This window comes from Parasteatoda tepidariorum, chromosome 6 (assembly GCF_043381705.1).
Source record: "Parasteatoda tepidariorum isolate YZ-2023 chromosome 6, CAS_Ptep_4.0, whole genome shotgun sequence".
Classification (NCBI taxonomy): domain Eukaryota; kingdom Metazoa; phylum Arthropoda; class Arachnida; order Araneae; family Theridiidae; genus Parasteatoda; species Parasteatoda tepidariorum.
The window spans coordinates 50,654,452-50,663,232 of NC_092209.1; the positions used below are offsets into that span (position 1 = coordinate 50,654,452).

The 8,781-nt window shown below is 29.8% G+C and overlaps 1 long non-coding RNA gene across 1 annotated transcript; it reads left to right on the forward strand.

Moving 5' to 3' along the window:
- Positions 1 to 5,105: 5,105 nt before the first annotated feature.
- Positions 5,106 to 8,415, forward strand: LOC122271494 (uncharacterized). The gene is made up of 2 exons (XR_006226412.2): positions 5,106 to 5,240; positions 8,088 to 8,415. It is a non-coding gene; the product is annotated as an uncharacterized lncRNA (long non-coding RNA).
- The last annotated feature ends 366 nt before the right edge of the window (positions 8,416 to 8,781 follow it).

Here is an 8,781-nt window from a genome sequence, read left to right on the forward strand (position 1 = left end):
CATTTTGTTTTTTGATTAATCATAAGATAATAGAACTTTTCTTAAAAAAAATAATGCTACATAAAAAAAATTATCGATAAAAAGGTAGAAACATAAAAACGGAGAACTAGCATTACTATCATAGCATTAAAACATCTCCAATAAAAATAATTGATAAAATTATTTAAAAATGCTACTTCATAACCAATAATTTGTATTCCAATCGTTAAAATCTGTTACGTTGACAGTTTGTCAAGTGAAATGGAAAAAAAAGTTTTTATTCTATATTTCTGTAGTTTGCATAGCTCTTAAATTCGAATGAACCTTTTCCAATAATTGTTCTATTGATTTTAAGTTTTTTATTCTAGAAACATTTTATGTTTTTGTTCAACATAATGTACTTGATTCAATTGTTTTCAGAAAACTACATATGTTTTTATTTTTACTTCCTTGAAAGCTTTAATATTTTGCTTTCAGTTCATGTAGGAAACGTTTCTAAATCTCTCTATTTTTTTTATTCCTTTAATCCTTTATATACTATCAAATTGAAATTTCACGTGCATATCTTAAAATCATTACCAGCTTCAAAGAACGAAATCATTCGGTGCCTATTGTAAGCCATGACACCTATTTTAAGAATAATACCAACTTCAATTAACCATGTCTCAATCATTTCTAAATAACCAAGAACTCTTTATGCAAAGTTATATGAAATCATAATCATTTCAAACTGATAATCTATGTTTTTAATCAGCATTTTCAAATAACCATGAATATTTTAAAAATAATAATAATTTACAATACACAAATATCCTTTATACATTGTTATATAATATCATAATCATTTCAAACTTATAGCAAATGTTTTTAAGTATTTTCAGAATGTTTATAGAATAATTATCACTTAAAATAACCATGAATCTTTTATCATCTTTAAATAAACATTTCAAAATAATCATAATTATTTTTAGAATAATAATTAATTAAAATTACAATGAATCCTCGAGGCTATTATCATAATGCTTTCAAAATAACCACCCATTCTTTATCAAAAGATATACAGTATCATGACCATTTCAAACCAATTATATATATTTCTAATAAAATTTTCCTATCATTATATATCTTATTTTAAGAATACTATAATACTTAAAATAGCCATGCATATTTTATCCTAAGTTACATAAAATCCTAATTATTTCAAACTGATAACATATATTTCTGATCCGCTGATTTTAAAAACCTTGATTTCAAACATAGATAGGATGCATAAAAACACGTTTATAATGTATTAAAAGAGGAAGAGTAAATACCAAAAAAAAGGAAATTCTGTATCATAATTATGATACAGAAATTAAAAATGAATTTTGATAATGAGGATATTATAAATGGCTTTTATATTGCAGTAATAAAATGATATTTATGCAGTTTTAACTCTCAAGATCTTGCAATGTGCAACATGAAACGTTTTGAGGAAATTTTAAACACTTGAAAAAATCTTATCAGTATTCATGCGGCGTGTAAAGACATTTTAATGTATTTGACTAAAATGCACGTTAACATTTCTGCACATATGATTAATAATGTTCTTTTCAACTACATTGTTACACTACTACATATTTAATTTTTGCATTATTACAAAATCTGAACAAGATTTAATCCTAATATCTGTAACAACTTTAATTTTAGCATTGAAAGAAATTTGATATTTTCGTAAAAACAGGAAAAAAAAAACTCGTTTCCAAATCACTGCCTAACTAGAACTTTTTAGCTGCAATTTGTTCTACCCATTACGAGACCAGAACAATATGAGAGACCAGAAATATTTCTTTTTATCTCAATTCTAGTCAGCATATTTTTCACACGATAGTATAGCCTGTATTAAAAAAATATTTCATGCTTTAATAAAGAGTTTTTTGTTAATTATAATAATTATAACATCTAATTTTATATTTACTGTTTTTAAGAATTTTTGTGAAATTGCATGCATACCGAAACATTTTATTTTTAATCATAAATTTATAATGTAACAATTGAAATTTTATTAATACTTTTCCTAAATAAATTTAGAAACTTTAAAAAGCAATATGGAATTCCGTTAAAAATCATTTAATGTTCTCAGAAATGTGTTTAAGGAGATTAAGTTTTGTTATTTTGAAAGATTTATAGTTTGGGAATGAAGATTGTTTTACCATTTATTTTACTTTATTATTTATTTTGAAAACAAAACTAAAAACAATAGTTTAGTCGTCTGAAATCTTTCTAAACAGAAAACTGATTAATCGTCTCTTTTCTAATAACAAATTTGGATTATATATAAGAGAAAAGGATCTATAATACTTTCTCTTGCAAAATCTAATTTATTATTGCGTAATGTAAAACTTTTATTTTACAGTGTAGCTTCAACAATCTTAATAATTATAAGACATTGGTATAAGAAAGTAAATAGCAATAAATATCAGTTTGTGAATTTTGCAAAATTTTTTACAGTTTAATTTGATAAGCATGTATCAAAAATTTACCGACATTGTTCTGAGCCTAAAAATAAATTGTTTGCATTTATCCGACGCCCAATACCTGCCATAGTAACGTAAAAATAAGACATTTAAAACATTAAATAACAAAGTAAAACATTTTATGCTTTTATGAAATATTTTTCGTTAATTCCAATTAATAATGTTATCGAATTATAATGTTAAATTTGAATATTTAAAGAATTTTAAGATTATATATATATATATACAGGTGTGCAAAACTTAAGCAACAAGTGCGTTTTTTGTCATAACTCTACAAGAAATCATCCGATTGACATGAAATTTGAATATGATGTACATTATTTTGTACTTAAACGATGGTATGAATAATGGCGCAGCAAAATAATGGCGCAGAAATGAATATAAAGCTTAAAGTAGGGTATGGAACAAAAAAAGGCTTTATTTGACATATAGTGGCGTTACACATGATTGCCTGAAGAAGCGTAAGTACAACTGGCAGATGTTCCCTAGTATGGGATATGCCCTCCCCTTACTGTAATTGTTGCTTGGCATCGTCTCTCCATGCTAAGCACCAGATTATCCAGGAGTTCTTGGGGTAAACGTCTCCATTCCTCCTTTAACGCATCTTTCAGCTGATGGGTGTTACCAGGAGGATACTGTCGTGTCGCAAGACGTCTCCCTAATGCATCCCACACATGCTCTATGGGATTTAGATCTGGAGAGTAAGCTGGCCAATTCATTCGTGTGATATCTCCACTTTCCAGTAGCTCTTGAACATCAGCAGTACGGTGTGGCCGGGCATTGTCATCCATAAAAATGAAGTCTGGTCCAATGGCCCCTCGGAACAGACGCACATGGGGTAGGATTACCTCATTGCAGTAGCGGTCTCCAGTTACAGAACCTCGGTCGAAGATCTGAAGCTCAGTCCGCCCGTTCAACATAATGCCACCCCAGACGACAACTCCAGGACCACCGTAACGATCTCTTTCCGCGATGTTATTGGGATGAAATCGAGCTCCAACCTCTCTCCAGATCAACTGACGTTGAGAATCGCTTGTAGCACTAAAACGACTCTCATCTGTGAAGAGGACGCGACTCCATTGATGAGGTGTCCAGGTTTCGTGTTCTCTGCACCACTCTAAACGGTGCCGCCGATGGCTAACTTTTAAAGGTATGCAGCGTTCAGGACGTCTAGCAAATAAGCCACCTTTGTGGAGGCGTCTGGCCACTGTAAATCTTGATACTTGTCGTCCTGTGGCTGTGCACAGTCGCTGAGATATGGCGCTCGCTGACTGAAAACGGTTTCTTTTCACCTGGTGGACAATGTAACGGTCATCTCTTGGTGTTGTTTTCCTTGGACGGCCACCACCAACCATCCGAACAATTGTACCAGTAGTTTGAAAGGCATTCCAAGCACGAGAAACAACACTTTTGTTGATCCCGAACTCTTCGGCGACACTGGTCACACTACGCCTCTCCTCAAGCTTCCCAATCATTCTTCCTCGAGTAAAGTCGTCTAAATGATTTCTTGAAGACATGTTTCACAAAACAAATCACTTGCACTTGCAGCGAATGTCTTTAACTACGGTGCTCTCCATCCTTTTATCACAGCTTTGACCTGCGCGTGCCGATCCACAAGGCTTACGTACACTTACATCCCCTACGACGTTTTATTTCTAAAATTTGCATACAAATAATCTTTCTACTGAATTACGTGCATATTATACTGCAATTTCATGGCTATCTTATACTTTGTTGGGGAGCTGTGACCGAAAAACCACTTGTTGCTTAAGTTCTGCACACCAGTATATATATATATATAAACCTTAAATGCTTTTTGTGCACAAAAAGTACAATTTTTCATTTGTATATACATTTTTATACTTTACGCAACTTTCATTACTATAAAGAAACGTGAAATTTATTTTCCTACGTATTTTTTTACACTATTTCGTAGGAGATAAATTGCGAATCAAGAGGGCTAATATTTCAAAGGTCGGAAGTTTTTGTTTGTTTGTTTAAAAAGTACTATATGTTTAAATTGCACTTACTATGAAGAAAACCCTTGAGACTTCAACGTAATGTTCCTAAATTTCTAACAATTGCGGAAAAAATTTGGTGAAAAGTAGCGGCATTCAGGATGCTGGTACTTTTTACATTAAAATCATTTGTTACCAAAACATGTTACGGAACAAAAAATCTGATTTACCGTAATTTTTACAGTCATAATAACTGTAAAATCACTGAATTTCTCTAATTAAATAAATATGACTTCTAAATTAATCGTATTAAATTTTTTTTTACAGGAAAAATGGCATGGATGATTAGAGTGACGGTACTTTATTCCGTAATTTGATACGAAATTTATCACAGTGTTATAAACCGGAACTTTATTCTATTTAATGTAGCAATGAATAGGAAATAATAACTCATTTGTTTAGATAGCTATGCCAGATGAATAAATGGCTATAAGTACAAAATTTTACTTTTTGTACATAAAACCTTTAAATCTTCCTAAATCTTAAATCTTAAAACCTTTAAGTCTTAAAGCAAGCTTTTAGACCTTTCTATTCAAGCTTTTTTCTGTTTTTTTTTAATTATTTGTTCAAATATTTTCTTTATTTCCAGCAACACCACTTGATGAAGCATTCGCTGGATTGCAAATTCACTTCACGCAATCGCGCAAAATGCAACGGGAAATTAGAAACAAATCACACTTATATAGACAGCAATGTTGAATGATAAGAATTAGGCAACGTATTCAAGGTAAGATTAGTATTTAATGACTCAACAATTGCTTCGAATAAACAAAGTACATTGTATGAATGATTTCCAAACTTCAGCTTATACGAATGATTTCCAAACTATATGCAAATATACCTTCAGCTTAAGTAGAGCGTGACGCGATTAATGCGTTTTCTTATTAGTTTATATAAACTAAATAATTTCGAATTTAAAAAATTTGACTTTTATTTTATCGTACAAAAGAAAACATCATTAAATTGAAGGAGGTTTTTCCGATATAAATTTAATAAAGCTTTATAAAAGGCAGAGCAATATAAATTATATAAATTCTATGGCTTAATTTGAGTGATATTTTGTGTCTCTAAAAGACAAGAATATGCGAAACTCGCTTTTATTATTACTGTTCTATGCATTTATATATGATACAATGATCAAAACTTAACATATCAAAACTTAACATTTATTACATTCTCCAAAGAAATAAAAGTATAATTTTTACTCACAAATCTTTTTAATAATATGGTTACAGACGACACTCCATTAAATGAAATGACGGATACAATAAAACCACAGAACAAATGTTTTTCTTTGAACTTGTTCCGGGTTTGTTTCTGTAAAAGTTTAAAGTTTTCATGTTATTGGCATTAGATAATCTTGGCGAAATATCGGTTTCAAACTTAATGTTGTTCAAAAAACTTTCCACGCGTCTCGCGCACTATTTGTAGGGTTTATTTTGTTTTCCGCCTGTTCAACTGCTATTTATGCTTCGTATTTTTTTTTCTTTATGTGTGCTCACTAAAATATATTTCTGCCAACAATTCCTTCGCTTGGCATGAAACGCTTCTGGGCATTGTCTGAAATGACATTTCTCCGCTTTCTTATCTTTCCTTATATGGTGTTCTATTCCGTCAATAGCTGCCAGAAAAACATGTTAAACCAATAAAACTAGTGGAACGTAATAAACCAAAATGAGAAAACTAGTAAACTGTTTATATTGCTCGAAGAATTACAGTGAAATGAAACCAATAACTATGTAAAGAATACAACGTTTTGATTTTTTGTACTTTTCATTTTTTACATGTATGTGCTTAACGTATTAAAATTACTTTGAATTACTTGGAGAACAAAGTCATATTAAATAAAATAGTAGAGCGGTGGAATGTTTAAAAAATAAAAAAAATGTTAACTGAAGAAATATTTTTATTCATATATTTTTATTGATATACTAATATATTTTTTAAACTCTATACATTTATTGATAAATTAATAACTATTCATTTAACGTATTTTTCGTAAAAAGAAATTTTCTGGTTTTTATTTTAAACTTATTGTTCGGCAATGAGTCGTGCGTTTTTTTTAATCAGTTTTGGAAACTTATTTTGTCGGCAGAGATGTAGCAATTCTTAGTTTTAAGTAAAGTAAAAATTTTCCTTATATTTATGTTAAATAAGATTTCTCGAGAAGTCTGAGGAAATGCTAAAAAATGAAATACTCTCAGTCCCTATAAAACAATGTTTCAAATAACATGTTAATTTCTAAAAATTTACCACACAGTCAAAAATATTTATTGTCAACAAAAAATTAAAACGGAATCTTGTAAACTGATGTTCATAATTAACAAGATGTTTTTGAGATAATCCAAAATTAAACTAGACGCACGACAAAAAAAAATCAATAGTGGTTGTATAAATCAGACTTTTGTACGTTTTAAAATCTAAATAAGAACGCAACAGTATCATTTTGCTTATTTTATTATTTGTAACATTTCTTACGTAATTAGAAAGTAATTTTTTTGGAACGTGCTTTGAGACAGAATATTCTAAAATGAAATAAGGATAAACAAGACTAGTGAAGATTTATTCCCAAAATAAAATGTAGGAAAGATTTTTATAAATAGTGATGAAATTTAAATCAATATTGCGGAGATAAAGCGTTCGTTTTTTCTTATTATTGTTATTAAGAAAGTTGGAAACTTATTATTATTATTATGAAACTTATAATTTAAGACATTCTTCTAACGAAGAAGATATCATTCAAATTCTCTTCACTGAGTAAAGAGTATTTGTCCTCGAAATGGGTTTCGATTTTCGTTCTTAAGAAAAGCATTAACATTAAACAGATAATGTGTTTTGCATTTCCTAGGGGGCAATTTTCAGAATATTATATATCGTATTACTCTAGCATTATATTATAAAGTATGGAGAAAGGAGAATTACCGTTCAAACTGCATTGTGGCATTCTCTTCATAGAGCAAAGAGTATTTCGAAATGCATTTTGGTCTTTATATTATTCTTGGTTTATTATTTCAGCAATATATTGTAAAGTATGTTCACAATAAAACGCAACTTAACGAAAAACGCAAAAATACCTTAATGTCGACCAGAAAGCTGTGTCAAGATTGCTGAAGAAGGGAGAATTACCATTCAAATTCTCTTCATTGAGGAAAGAGTATTTGTACTCGAAATGGGTTTCGATTTTCGCAAAATCCTTCAAGAATTTACCTCGAGAGAAATAACCACGTTTTTAAATTTCCAACAGGAGTTCTATCATGCGAACAACGACGAAACAGTAAAAAAATTTAGGTCACAACAGCAGAACTCCAACTGTTATAATAACATCAATAGTGGCAAGTATTAAAGACAAAATTAAAGTCTCCCTTAAGTCAAGACTCGATAGCTTTGGAATACATTTCAGAGAAAATTAAATCAAGATTTATATACAGGCAAAAAGATCAAAAACATTTCCTATCAAATATTCTTTAATCACTTCGATAGCCTTGTTGTGTGTGCTAATGTTAGTAAAAACGATAACGGAAGTTATTTTTATCATTTTTTGTTATCTGTGCTTAATAAGCTTTCCTTTTTTCAGTCTATCTGACAAACAGCTAAGGATCAGCAAAGAATTTTGGTCGTAACAGCAGAACTTAATTGTTTTAACAGCAAGAAAAGTGAATATTAAATACAAAATTAAAGAATCCTTGAAATCAAGATTCGTCAGCTCTGGACTATATTTCGGAGAATATCGAATCAAGATTGCTATACAGGCAACAAGAGATCAAAAATATTTCCCGAACAAATCTTCTTTATTGTTTCCGACCACCTTGTTGTACGTGCTAATGTTTGTAAAAGCAATAATAGCTGTAATTTTTAGCGTTTTTTTTTATCTCGTTTGCTTAATAAACCCTCCTTTAACTTTTCTTAAGTGTTTATTTAATTTTGGACATTTGTAGTGCATTTTCTAGGTGTCAATTAGTTTTATCCATAAATTACAAATATATATAGCTTTCTTTTATCGATTATATATAAATTAAAAAAAGGCATAAAATAGAGTTAAATTGTACGAGGGTTGCTATTTATATTTCTGGAATTGGCAACAGTAAGTGTTGCTAGGCGTCCGCAGACGATTTTAATCGAAAGTTTGATATTTTTAAACATAAATTCAGCAGACGATTTTCCATTATAGCTTCATTTGTGTTGTTGACAGTAAATTGAAAAGTTCTTCTCTTTCAAAAAATGGAATTGAATCGTGAACATTTTCGTGCCATTATTTTTCATAACTTTCG